We start from the raw sequence: 15,475 nt of genomic DNA on the forward strand, positions 1-15,475 counted from the left end.
CCTCCATCCCAACTGCCACTGCTATAGCCTCAGGAGAAGAGAAAAGCAACCATCATCGGCTGGAATTGATTCCTTGGCTCACTGCCATCACCTTCTTCCTTGAATGTCTTTTCCTTTTACACTATAAGCCTGCTGACAGGGAACGGTAATATTTACAATTGTAAACAAATGTACAATGCTCTAAGGTAAAGGTAAAGATTTTCCCCTGACATTAAGTCCAGTCATGTCCGACTCTGGGGGTCATCTCCATTTCTAAGCCTAAGAGCCGGCGTTGTCCATAGACACCTCCAAGGTCATGTGGCTGGCATGACTGCAAGGAGCACTGTTACCTTCCCGCCGGAGCAGTACCTATTGATCTACTCACATTTGCATGTTTTTGAACTGCTAGGTTGGCAGAGGCTGGGGCTAACAGCAGGCGCTCACTCCGCTCCCTGGATTCGAACCTGTGACCTTTTGGTCAGCAAGTTCAGCAGCTCAGCGTTTTAACACACTGTGTTATATTAAAAAAATAATCACAGCAAATATATTAGCAATAGCAGCTGCAGCAACAACAGCAGAAGCATGGGTGAAGACTGCCATTTAGGAAAGGTTCTGTTGATATTTGTGACACATGACAGTACCTTACCTTCTGTATCTATCCATATAGCTCCTTCCATTCCTTAAGCTTTGTGCAAATCCAAGTGGGTTAATGCCCCATCAAGCAATTTCCTTGCTCTCTCACACCACTGTTCTAAATATTTTTCTAGCTACCGAACACACATCCAAATATTTTGAAAACTACTTTGTAACATTTCCTATTTCTGTATGGTCTGTTTTAATCTGCTATCTGAGATTCTTAATCTGGAGAAGCCAGGAAATGAACCTAGGTTCTTCGGCATTCAAATAATTGCTGCCCCACTAAGGTACAGCCCCATAGGTAAAGGTAAAGGTTTTCCCCTGACATCAAGTCTAGTCAGATCCGACTCTGGGAGGTTGGTGCACATCTCCATTTCTAAGCTGAAGAGCCGGCATTGTCCATAGACACCTCCAAGGTCATGTGACCGGCATGACTGCATGGAGCACTGTTACCTTCCCGCTGGAGTGGTACCTATTGATCTATCCATATTTGTATATTTTCGAACTGCTAGGTTGGCAGGAGCTGGGGCTAACAGTGGGAGTTCACCCTGTTTCCTGGATTCGAACCGCCAATCTTTCAGCCAACAAGTTCAGCAGCTCAGTGGTTAAACCACTGCTTATGAGAAATGCGCAGTTCACATGAAAGGCCATAGCCAAGAATTTTGAAGTAGTACAGCCCCATACTACCTCAAAATTATGTGATTTGTACAGCAATTCTTGGCTATGGCCTTTCATGTGAACTGCGCATTTCTCATAAGCAATGCTGAATGCCTGTAAACATCATGTGATACCACAACAGCTCAAGCAAAGCTGAGAGGCTTTAGTGAGTAGTTTGAGAGGACAGGACAGAACCTGCAATAACGGCCAAGATGAAGCAGCTTGTAACCTCGGCATCTGTCCATCTATTTAACTGAAAAGTTCCTGCCTTATCTAAAATCTGAAAGATCTGAATGTGAAAGGCAAGGCACAGGTTAGGAAACATGCTGTAACAAAGAAGGTATTACTTAGTTTTCTATGGATTTTTTGTTTCTATGTTTCTAGCAGTTTCTTAATACTTTTGTATAAAGCTGTTGTGTAATTGATTTTGTTAAGGGAGATAAAGGCATATAGGAACGAAAATTCCCCCTTTAGCTCTGGTTTTGCCTATTCTTTTTTCTAAAAAGTCCAGGTGAATAAGCAGCTCCATTCTTTGCCATTTCGTTTCTCTCATGTCCACAGAGTCATGTTGGGCTTTGATTGTGCTTTTCCTGCATGGCAGGGGGTTGGACTACATGGCCCATGTGGTCTCTTCCAACTCTATTATTCTATCATTCTATAACAAACAGACTTAAAGAACCTGCTGACTAAACTTTTAAAATGATAAGAGGGGATTGTATTGTGTAAAAGGTGTGCGCCAGATTGTTAGATGTCCAAAGACCAGCATTTTGCTATAGAAAGATTTGTATCCATCTTTTTCTTTTATCTTTCAAGTTTGAAAAATCTGAGAAATGTAGAACCCTGAAGGAGAAATAATATGGCTAAGAATCTGCATCAAAGACAGGACTCACAACCCTTATAGTGAACTGCGTGGACGTGTGTTGGGATGCCCTCCACATTTTGGTATGTTCACATTTGAAAAATGGGCAATCCTCCCACATTTATAAAATGTGCACATTCTGTATTCAATGAGAATATGGATTTATGTTGATTCAAAATATGTATACAAAACACAAACAGATGGGTTTCTTTTTGGTTAAAAGAAAATCTGCACAGGAGCTACATAGAACATGCATAGAGATTGATAAAGGATAATATCTTCAAAAATGAACTTGACAGAGGTGCCCAGGAGGTAACTCAAGGTTTGAGCATCCATGGGAAAAGATCCATCAGTAGCTCCCTTCCCAAAACAATGGAACAATGGGTATCCAGCAGTCATTGGTTTGATCTTCTACAGTGACCAGATGCATTCCCAGTTCTGCCTCACGTTATAAAATTAAAATGGCAGTTCATTTCCTCATCCTGCTTATAGGAATAAGGCATGCATTGTAGAATTATAGAATTTTAAACCTGGAACAAAGCACAAGGGTCAATGGGCCCTATCCTACAATGCAGGAACACATTACTGCCCATCCAAATGCTTGGAATGACAAAAACTTTACTACTTTCCATAGTGGTCTATTTCTCTGTTGTCCAGAACTTACACTAAATACATTCCTCATAATATTTCAGTGTAAACTCTTTTGTTGCTGTTCCAGTCTCCGGAGCAACAGAAAACAAGCTCACTCCATCTTAAATGGATATCATGTCTCCTTTTTCTCTTCTACAAGCTAAACATACTCAGTTCCTTAAGTGGTATCTTATAAAACTTGGAATGCTTCTGCACTGATCATATAATGCCGTGCAAAGCCGATTCAAGGCCACGGTGGCCACAGAATGCACACTGCCAATGTGCATTGCAGCAAGCATCTAAGGGTATACCATGTGTGAAAAAAAGTCCTGGGAAAGTCTAAATTCTCTCAAGAAATGTGCTGCAGCAAATGCCAGTACTGTATATTCCTGATTCAGGGCAAAATCAGCATTGCAAAACACAGAGATCATTATGGTCTCCCGCCTCTCCTCAAGCGCAGAATGGGATCCCAAAAGAACATGCAAATCAAGAATAAGTTTCTACAATCATGAACCCACCGCCAAGACCTTATCCTTGAAAGGCAATCATACTCGGCCATGAGTGTTAGCCTATGATGATGAGGATGACAGGATCCCAAGCAGTGGCTATCAAAAAACATCCCAAAGGCATGGCTGTACAGCAGAGGTTTAATTGATCCCCGAGCAATGTAATTGATTGCCTCTGCTCTTAACTGTCACTTTCCCTTTTTTATCCCATATGCCTCTGGTATACTGATGCACAACTGTCCTGCAAACTAGTTTGAAGCCAAATTCTTTGGTAAATGGAATCATTTTCCTGGCCTCAAATCGGTTCCAGGCCTGGCAATCTCATCACCCCACACTGAAACGATTCCTCTCAAACTCATTCCAACCTGGATTATAGTATCAGTATAGAAGCACTTTTGCAGCAACTTGATTCCCATAATCCCATAATATCTTCCTTCCACCTCCCAGCATGTGATGCCTGAGGCAACTACCATGCTCTGTCTAGTAGCAGGGCTAATCTTTGAAATAATATTTTTCAAGTTGGCTAAAGGCATGGGATTCTGATAACAGGCCAATAGATCCCATTACCTGAGGTGATTGGTGCCATCTCCTAAAAATGTTTACGTCTAGTTGACTGTGTTTATTTGGGGAAATCAAATGCATCAAGCTATATATAGTTAGGACATTTAAAACAATGGCCTTACTTTGTTACAATGAAAATTAAAAAAAACATGCAGAAGAAATTTTCTTGACAACCGCTGTGTTCTGAATCACAACATTTAGCTATTATGTGCACCTCTTTCATTATTAAATAAAAAGCTAGCAAACAAATGGGTAATTAGAATCAAAAGCTGCTCCTTTTCAAGCAATAGTCAAAATTGCAAGTTTAAGCCAATGTCTTAATGTGATTCAGGAGCAGATTCTTGTCACATTTATATCTCTTCTTTTTTATAACATTACTATGATGTTTTGAGTCAATTTTTCTCCTCCAAGAAAAACTGGGTTTTACCACTTTGTCTCTGCACTTTATGGTTTCCACTATTCATCTGATGCTCTTCAAGGTGCTAGGCTGTCATTGAAATTTTTGTGAAAAAGAGGTTAAAGAGATGGCATGTCAGTGGAAATGTAAGTGAGACCCATAATTGGTTCCACATACATTTTGCCAACCTATATTTGCTTTTGATCATGAGCAGAAGGTCTCACCTCCTTCTAAAGCAACCCTGCATGCTCTAATTTGAAACAGGGTTGGAGAAGGAAGGAGCAACTGATGGGAAGATAAAAGTTGGGGGGGGGGGGCTGGAGCTGGCCTTAGCCCCCCAAGTACTTCCTTTCAGAAAGAATAGACTACAATAAACCCTTGAAAAATGTCTGTTTACACAGTTGCTAGTCTAAGACCAAACCTAAGAGTATCCCCTTTTGAGAAGGCTCTAGTGTAAGGTTAGTCCTACCATTATGCAGACTGTGGCCAACTAAGGCAAAAGGTTCTGGGAGGGGCGCATGAAACATATAAGCATGTCTTCCTGCTTATCTTGGCTTGTATGAAAACTTCCCTTTACTTTAGTGAGATTGTTGTTAAGATCATTATACCTTATCATTATACCTCATCACCATTATGCTGTCTTTTTTTAAACGTCATTAAAAAATTGTGATCATGGTAGTACCGTGGGTTAAACCCTTGTGCCAGCTGGACTGCTGAACTGAAGGTTGGACTGCTGATCTGAAGGTTGCCGATTTGAATTTCCAAGATGTGGTGAGCTCCTGTCTATCAGCTCTAGCTTGTGGGAACATGAGACCTCCCAGCAGGATGATAACACATCTGGGCGTCCCCTCTGCAATGTCTCTGTAGATGACCAGTTCTCTCACACCAGAAGCGACTTGCAATAGGTTCTCAAGTCGCTTCTGACACTGTTTAAAAAATCACCATATCAAAATGGTTTGCATTTTTATTATAATTCATACTCACTCACCATGCCCATGTATTTAATGAAGTCGGCTGAAGTCCATCAAAGTTTTTACAGTTGCCCTTCCATGTCCAGGGATTCTGCATCCATGGTTTCAAATGCCACTCAGTTGAATACCTGCATTGGTAGAGGGCACCATTTTACATTTTTCCTTAAACAGTAGAACATCTTGTATAAGCACTGCTTCTGGAAAGCATAATGAAAATAATTTGCTCAAAAAACCTGAACATTTTCCAGGAATTTGGAAGGTTTTTGCGCAGGAATATGAAACTCCTCATATACTATTGGTTTATCATTCCCATTCTCCTTGGCTATTGTCTGTGCTGCCTAGGACTTTGAATCTAACAACATCTAGTGTTTGAAATTTACAACATCTACAAGGAAGAAGGTTGCTCTCCATCCTTATGTCTTCTGCTTATTCTTCAATTTTCTCCTTCCTTCCTTCCTTCCTTCCTTCCTTCCTTCCTTCCTTCCTTCCTTCCTTCCTTCCTTCCTTCCTTCCTTCCTTCCTTCCTTCCTTCCCCTTCCTTTTCCCCTTCTTCTTCAGGTGCCTACAGCACTATCAAAACAATCTCAATCTAACTCAGAAAACAAATGCAAAATATTGAGAAGTTCATTTGTACACAGTTTTTATAAGAGTGATGAAAGTTTTATAGAGACACAGAAATGGCCGATGTGAGTAGGTTCCTGCTGAATGCTAGACCGAGTTGCAGGCAGAAACTGAGAAATCTCCCCCCCTCCTCATGTTCCTATTGCAATCCAACATTAAATCCTTAGGAAATGAGTATAGATGAGATTTAATCTCTGCAGGAAAGCCAGCCGAAGAAGCCACAGGATGGCACAGGAAGGGAGGAGGGAATTAGTGGGGAGAAAGATGACAAAATCAGTTCATATTTCTGTTAACACAGAAACCAAATCCAGCCACCTTGGCAGTTCAATGTTATTTCAAAACTTTCTTCTTCTTTTCTTTTTTTTACACAAATAATGTTTCACCACTGATTTCTGCAATCCTTCTCTAGTGATGCCAACTTGAAATATGATCGTAACTCATCTGGAATGAGAGGAGGTGGGGACTGCCTCTTTTTTGCAGTTAATAGTATGTAGCCAATGTTATCTCTTAAGTACCTATTATGGCAAAATCCTCTCGCTGCTCTGAACGCCACCTCCTAATCACATTATTTCTATTAAGCACCTGGCAATCAAGTTAGCTGTGTAGCGTCATGACCATCCAAATTAAATCACTGGCCCAATTTATTTATTTATTTTTAGGAATGGAAAAGAGAAAGGGATCAATATTGGAGCAACGCAGTGTATGAGCAATAACGCTTTGACCACTGTCTAGCAAATAATATTGATCTCCCCTGTTTAACTGCTGGAATAATATGTGCCTGGTGTCCTGCTATGTTTATTAGGAGACTGCATTTTAGTATGATTTGATTCACCTTTGCTAAGTCACAGTCTTTTTAATATATATATATATATAGATATATATAGATATATATAGATATATATATATATCGGAAAACATACGCCTGAACATTTTGTACCACTAAGCTCCATACTCTCTGTATCCAAAAGCCAATGTTTTGTCATCCTTCATTGGAAGAGACGACATGTAAAATTAGCAGTCCAGAAGTCAAGAAGCCAAAGCATCATACAGGCATTGGGAAAACAAAGACAGAGTCCAGTACCAAAATTCACGAAAGCAGGATAGAGTCTCTGAGCTGGCTTGGGTGTATTTTCTGCACAGTGGGTGATAGACATTGCTTACCGTGGCTAAATAATGTTTTCTGTCTGCCTTATGTAGGCAGGCTGTATATTCAGTGTGAACGGCTGAGGTGACATCAACTGAGCCACAGGTGTGCCAAACGCTCTTGCACTGCTCTCTCACAGGGAGGCACAACACTGTTCAGCTTCTTCCTCTAAACTCAGATTATCCAGAATCACAAATGATCTCTATGGATACCCACTTGTATTAAACTCAATTGGGAAATTTCAATCTATCCCCAGAGATCTGAATACAGACAGTGTTTTCTTACCACACTTTATGTGTTTACTAACCTAGTGACAGCATGTTTGTTCCAGGGGCTGCAGTGGCACAGTGGGTTAAACCCTTGTGCCGGCTGAACTGCTGACCTGAAGGTTGGTGGTTTGAATCCGTGAAATGGAGTGAGCTCCTGTCTGTCAGCCCTAGCTTCCCATGCAAGGACATGAGAGAAGCCTCACAGCAGGATGGAAACACATTTGGGCATCCCCTGGGCAACGTCTTTGTAGACGGCCAATTCTCTCACAGTAGGAGCAACTTGCAGTATGTTCTCAATTCGCTTCTGACACGATAAAAAAAGCATGTTTGTGCTATCAGGAACAGTTGCATGAATGCTCAGTGTTAAAAATACCTCTAATCTAGATGTTAACCTCAACTAGAATCACCCTACTGAATCAATGATCATTTCATAAATCAACGCTTATATAAGTTCTATTGACCCCTATTCAGAACTAACAATTGGACCGAGACCAATGCAGTTGTCAATACATTATACATTTGGTTTCTCTCTGATCTCACAGTCTCACTGTCAACAATCCCACTGCCAACCATGTATTCTGTGCATATATAGATATGTGTAATTCATGCGTATGTGTATTGTTGCTGCTGTGTGCCTTCAAGCCATTTCTGATTTATGGCAACCCTAAGGCAAACCGATCACAGGGACTTCTGTGGCAGAAAGAGCTACAGGTGGCTCCAGTGTCAACATGGCAGTAAATGAGCTCTGGGTTTTAATCTGAACTTTGAAAGATCTGTCTAAGGTGCTAAACCCTACCTTCCCATCAATTCACCACTTCATTCAATAACCTCTTTACAGTTTGGACTAAAACCCAGAGTAGATCCATGTACCCCTGACACCAGAATCATGAACAGGTGCTGTACTAAGCCCTTAGCGAACCTCTCCCAGTCCAATAATTCCCAGGGGTGTCCCATCAGAGAGAATTGTGATGAAACTTGTTTAAGCTCATTGACATTAGGAGTCACCAGGATGAATGAGATGTTCAAAGCATTTAAAATAAGAACAGAACTATTGCAAACTTGAAATTCAGAGGGAAGTAATGATCTTATTTAAGATCTCAGGAGTCACTTGGAGATATATTTCCCAAACAATTACATTTTATATTTTCTTGCACATCTTGGGGAAATGTGTAGGAGGTGGTAGGTGAAGAGACAACATTGAATCAGTTTTTGTCACTTGTCGAATTAAGCCAATATAAGCATAAAATATGTAGGTCAGACCAAGGACTGCCTGTCAGTTCGATGTTAGCTTTGCAAAGGCAGCAAACGTGTCCCATTCTGAGCCACTCTCTGACTTCTGCAGGTTGGTCTGCAACCAACTTTGTGTCTAATGAACATGGCCAACTGAAAATATTTTGTTGCCTGAGGCTAGGTAAAAAGTAATCTTCTCCTATTACATGTACAGCAACTGAGGAGACTGAAAATTGAATACAATTTTGACACAGATCTTGGATCCATTGCTTTTTTGGACTGCAACTCACAGACAATTCTGAGAGTTTGGAGTTTGAAACAAAAACTCTTCCAACACTGTTGGTGGGTCAAGATCTTGCATGGCATTTGAGAGAAGCCGGCTAATTTGGGTAAAGGATGAAGCCATGGAGCATGTTAAGGGCAGGTACAGTCCAATAAACATTGTCATTCTTAATTTTAATGACCCTTAATTATATTTTAATTAATTCTAATGACCCACAACTAAGTTATAACTAGGATCAGCAACTACACATTGCCGTATGAACCTGTATGTTCAATACCATGCACAATGATGTTCAGTATAACCTATATCTATGGGGGATACATTCTCAGACTTCATATGGATTTGGAAAACCACAGATAATAGCAAAACCTAATGAAATGAAGGATGTTTGGATGCTGGTGGAGCTAGAAAATGCATAGAGCAGACATTTTATGTTGGGCATGGATATGCGGGTTGTTATATATATGTTATTAGCAATATTTATTATAAGCAAATGTTAGTGACAATGTTGGTGATGATGGTGGTGGATGATGATAATGCTTGACTGGCTGGTAGAACCTCAGTCCTCTTTCAGAATGCTACAATCCATCCAAAGTTTTGTATCCACTCTGCCAATGGGAAATCAACATTTCATGCCTACTGGGCATGTTCAGTTCTCATTAAAGTATATTTTTCTGAGTGGTGGCAGAGCAGTAAAAATGATCTCCCTGAAGGTTTCCTCCCAGCTGAAATTCACCAACCCTAATGAAACCTCTATCTCAGGTGTGGATGGTGCCTTTTTGGCTTCATAAACAACTCCATCCAGAAAACAGAGATTGCTGGTAGCATATATAAATACTTTATGGATGCATCACAATTGGTCTTGCCACAGGAGGCAGCTGTCTCAGGCTGTTTGAGGTATCAGAACAAGACAGCAAATTCTTAGTTATGTATTAGGTTATTTTTGTATGTTCACAGACACAGATAAATGAAAAAGCTTTCTGGGGTTTTTAGCCTCATGACCCAAACTAATGTGGTTTACTTAGGCAACTATTTGTCTCCAATTAGGTGGGCTGGCATGGGAGAGAGCAGTTACTGCCTTGCTTCAGGTTGCAAAATATTTTGGGATAGACCTAAAACATATCTGGAATTGCCTCTACTGCCATGAGTTCCCTCCCCTTCCAACTCCCTCCCTTCCTAAACTCACTTCTCTTAGTAATTTCAATGAGAGTATTCAAAATCCTGTACAACAGAACATCCTCTGACAGTTTCAATTGTGTAGCGATAGTCCCAATTAATCATCTGCAATCCCACCTTTACCATCTTCTTATAAAGTGTCCCAGTTTATAACCCCCTGTATTCAGTTTTCTCCAGCAACAGCAAAATGTGAAAGTAATTTGCACTTTGCTAACTCAGGCCCCTTCAATACTGCCACATAAGATCCAAATTATCTGCTTTGAACTGGATTAGATGGCAGTGTGGACTCAGATAATCCAATTCAAAGCAGTCATTCTGGATTATCTGCTTTGATGGGTTATATGGCAGTGTAGAAGGGGCCTCAATGGAATGAGGGAAAGAATAGTTTTCCCATCGTGTTGTTGAAGGCTTTCATGGCTGGGATCACAGGGTTGTTGTGTGTTTTCCGGGCTGTATGGCCATGTTCCAGAAGAATTCTCTCCTGACGTTTTGCCCACATCTATGGCAAACATCCTCAGAGGTTGTGAGGTATAGGCAAGCAACCTCTGAGGATGCCTGCCATAGATGTGAGCGAAACGTCAGGAGAGAATACTTCTGGAACATGGCCATACAGCCCGGAAAACACACAACAACCCCAGTTTTCCCTTTTCCTGTACTTAGGCAAAAACAAACTGCTGGAGCCAGTGTTCTTGGTCACTGATAACTTTTGCCACTTGTTACTTGGCTACACTGTCGCTGTTTTCATCTTATGGTAGAGTTCTCGTTTATTTGGGGGGGGGGTTATATTCAGCTTTCTCCATTATTTCACAAGAAGAGAAGATGTTGCATTGGTGTGGGCTTGCTAAATGTGACTCAAAATTCTGACTATTATTTGGAGATAAAAGAGATAGAGAACATTATAAAAAAGATTGTGCTATTTGATTGACTTCTGTGCATTACTTTTTAAAAAATGGTGTCTGTGCACCAGTTTGGGAAGTACCCCCACCAGCGATTTCAGACTGAGGAGAGAAAAGCCTTCCTGCAGATGTTTCTGCAAGCGCCGACAGGCCTACATTCCTGTGTCGTGAGGAGAACAAAAGGTTATTTCTGCCTCTTCCATTCGAGTGCTTGTTCCCTGAGCCAGATTTGCCTTCCTCATGTAAGATGAGTCTTGTGTAGCATGTCTGTTGTTCTGGCAATTCTGGGGCAGCTCAGGCTTTGTCAGAAACTCAAGCGATTGTGAAAGCTCTTGGATTCCAAATTTATAATTCCACCTGGCAATAACAGCTGCTCAGTGGGTTTTTTTTAACTGTCTCGGTGGAATGAATGCGTAGATTATGTATTCTGGGCCACAAGAACTCAATTTGGACTCCCAGCCCCCTGACTTAAACCATGTTAAACATGATCATTTAGCTGCAGACCAGCTTCCTCTCCCATCCTTTCAACTTGAAATGTTACTCTCCTGCTGTGCCAGATCCAATTGGGGTCAAACATTACGAACAACATCCTGATGGTAAGAGCTGCTCAACAGTAGAATATGTATGTGGTGAAGTCTCTTTCCCTGGCAGTTTTTAAACAGAGGATAGATGGGCATCTGTTAAGAGGGTTTAGAATATTTGGAATCGTTGGAGTGACGGCCCTTGAAGTCACTTCTAGTCCTCCAATTCTTTGATCCAATGCCTGTGTTAGATTGATATTTTTATTTATTTCCTGGTCTATCATAATACAGTAGAGTCTCACTTATCCAACATAAATAGGCCAGCAGAATGTTGGATAAACGATAATGTTGGATAATAAGGAGGGATAAAGGAAAAGTCTATTATACATCAAATTACGTTATGATTTTACAACTTAAGCACACAAAACATCATGCTTTACAACAAATCGACAGAAAAAGCAGTCCAAAACATGGTAACGTTATGTAGTAATTACAGTAGAATCTCACTTATCCAACCTCCGCTTATCCAACATTCTGTATTATCCAACGCAGTCTGCCTTTTAGTAGTCAATGTTTTTGTAGTCTATATTTTCAATACATTGCAATGTTTGGGTGCTAAATTTGTAAATAGAGTAATTACTACATAACGTTACTATGTACTGAACTGCTTTTTCTGTCAGTTTGTTGTAAAACATGACGTTTTGGTGCTTAATTTGTAAAATCATAACGTAATTTGATGTTTAATAGGCTTTTCCTTTAGCCCTCCTTATTATCCAACATTTTCGCTTATCCAACATTCTGCCGGCCTATTTATGTTGGATAAGTGAGACTGTACTGTACTGTATTTATGAATTTAGCCCCAAAACATCGCAGTATATTGAAAACATTGACCACAAAAACTTTGGCTACTAACAAAGTGACTACAAATAAAGATAGAATTGCATAAAATGAACTTACAGTAGCAACATTGTCGGAAATTAAATCCATAAAAAGTGCAATTCTTGCTGTCTAGCGAAACAGCTGTGGATCAGGGTTGGAGGCAAACTGCATTGGATAATCCAGAACATTGGATAAATGGATGTTGGATAAGTGAAACTCTACTGTATAATAAAAATTTCATCCTGATCCATCCCTATAGAATATGGTTGTCAATATGAATCCAAAAGATACACTTTTACTTCTAAGAAGAAAAATGCAGAAGACCAGGCCTATCATAAGGGAGAGTGTGGCATCTACCTTCTCCAGCATCTAATAGGGAAATGACAGTAAAAAATTGCCCTGCATCCAACATTATCTGCTTTGAATTGGAATATATGGCAGTGTGGACTCAGATAACCCAGTTCAAAGCAGATACTGTGGATTTTCAGCCTTGATATTCTGGGTTATATGACTGTGTGGAAGGACCCTAGGTTAGCCTTCAGATGTGGTCAATGATGCTCAACAGTGTTGAAGTAATTTTAAACTTCCTTGATTGATTCTACCCATCTGGAATCTGGACTTCTTTTCCTACTGGCCTTCTACCTTGCCAAGCTTTATAGTATTCTCTAGGGGGTCATATCTTCTCATGATATACCCAAAGTATGACAGTCTCAATTTAGTTATCTTGGCTTCTAGGGAAAGCACAGGCCTGATTTATGCATTACACCTGCAAATTGAGCAATTGTTAATCAAGTAGCGGGCCTGAGAGTTTTCTGCCCTCTAGGGCTTCGTAAATTTCAAGAAACAGCCAACTCCGCATCTATCCCAAATAATTAGAAATGAACGGGATGCACTCCTGATTTTGAAAAGCAAGATTTTATTTTCAACTGAAGGGAACTCAAGTTTTTGAAAATGGATAATGTTTGCTCCTTGAGGCTTCCACACATGTATTTGTGTGTGTGTGTGTGTAAGACTCAAGTAGCAAACATCCACTATATATAAATAAAAAAACACAGATTAAAGTATTTCTGTTTGACCAAACTGGGAAACCGAGTTTATGAGAAAATGAAAGACTGTCATTGATGAGACAAGAGAGCTTAAAAAGCAGTCTGCCATAGTGGTCTAGGATTCCAGGAGACCAGAGTTTGAATGCCTGCTTAGCCGTGGAAACCCAGAGCATGACTGGTTAAAGTCTCATTCTTATTGGAATACAATTACTTGTTAATGTGGGATTTCTGTATTGGTAGTGTTTAAATGCAATTTGTGTCTTGCATGTATTGCATGCTGATTGCATCATCCAGAGTGTACTATAGTCTGGAAAGAGTTAATTACTAAGAATACGTGAGGGGAAGTCATAGGGAGGAGGGAGCAAGCTTGTTTTCCACTGCCCTGCAGACTAGGACACGGAACAATGGCTTCAAACTACAGGAAAGGAGATTCCACCTGAACATCAGGAAGAACTTCCTCACTGTGAGAGCTGTTCGACAGTGGAACTCTCTCCCCCGGGCCGTGGTAGAGGCTCCTTCTTTGGAGGCTTTTAAACAGAGGCTGGATGGTCATCTGTCGGGGGTGCTTTGAATGCGATTTCCTGTTTCTTAGCAGGGGGTTGGACTGGATGGCCCATGAGGTCTCTTCCAACTCTACTATTCTATGATTCTATGATTCTATGAATCTGTGATGACCTTGATGTGTGGCTGGAACCAGGGGAGTGTCCAGACACAAGTGTTTGTGCTTTGCTGATTGTGTTCTGTTCAATGTTGAGTTGAGTGCTGTCTGCCTAGGTGTTAAGTCCTGTGTCCATTGTCTGCAAGCCTGTTTGTCTTGTACAGTAAAACTTTGTATATACTTTTACTAAAGTCTTGATGTCACTTCGTTCTGCATTCCACTGATTCCATCCAACTGCTGCTGCGCTGCAAATTACTCTGACAATTGGTTATGGGCCCAGATCCTAGGCTGGACCAGATCCCAGTACCTAGACTGGACCTGATTCTGGAGTTTGGAGTGGAGAGAAAGTTGGAGCTGTGAGTGTGACCAGAGGCGAGTATCACCAAGAAAATGTTATGTGACTCAACATAAATCAGAGTTGATTTGAAGGCACATAAGAATAATAAATGAACCAAATAATATGTAACATTTCTGAATGGAACTGTTAATTATCTTTCCTCCTGGTCCCTGGAAAGTGTGTATCTCGGGACTTCCGGTGGGCAACGATGGCGGCGGGCACGACTTGCTAGGAGCTCCTGGCAAGCCACCTCCATTCTCCGGTCGGGAGAGCTTTTAGCTCCCCTCCACCCTGCGGATCGAGTCAGGGAGGATTGCAAACCCCAGCGTGGACCTCCGAAGTTCTGGGGTGAGAGCCAGAGGGATTCGGGGACCACGGGGAGCAGACGGAAAGGAGAGAAGCAGATCTCTGCATATACCGCGAGCCGGCCCATTTTTAAACCTAACAAAGAAAAGATCAAAAAAGCCACAGCGGCAGGAGAAGTAAGTACTTCACCAAAGAAAAAAGCTTTCTATTCCAAGTGGATGTGGAACTAGAGATAAACAAAAGAACGACTGAATGTCGGATTCTGGGTTGAAACAAAATAACAAATATAAAATATAAACATACAGAAATATATAATCAATCAAAAGCAAAAAAGCGCAACCGAGGGCAGGAAGAGATACCCCACCGAGTGGACTGCCGTCGATCCGAGGTTCCACCGAAGGGTGGGCAACCCGCCGGATCCGGCAAGTCGCGGAGGGGAAAACGTGGTGCAGATCTGACCTCAATATTACAACAAACGAATGAATAAATAACAAATGAAAAATCCAAGGTAGTGATATTAGACTCTCCAGAAGCAGAGGGGGGAGAGAGAAGCAGGAATCTGCGGACCTCCTTAATAAAACCTCTGAGGAGACAAGGGAAGAGAAAACGGAAACTCTTAACATACCTATTGACGACCTTGGGAGCCGTGTTGTTATGTCTACGGTGCCCTTCTTTATAAACAAAAAAAAGAGGAAGGGGAAAACCGGAAAAGCTTCAACCCAAACAGTGAGGAATTGAGTGCAGGAAGGGTAACCCTGCTGGTGCATATTGGAAAAACCAAAACCAAGGAATTAAAGGGGAAGGAACCAAAAGAAGAGAACGAACAGTGAGAAAGGAGCTGAACCCTCAAAGAAAGGACTCTGGGAATAAGAGCCCTATTAAGACTGAAAGGACTACAGAATACCTATCGCAT

This window comes from Anolis carolinensis, chromosome 4 (genome assembly GCF_035594765.1).
Source record: "Anolis carolinensis isolate JA03-04 chromosome 4, rAnoCar3.1.pri, whole genome shotgun sequence".
Classification (NCBI taxonomy): Eukaryota; Metazoa; Chordata; class Lepidosauria; order Squamata; family Dactyloidae; genus Anolis; species Anolis carolinensis.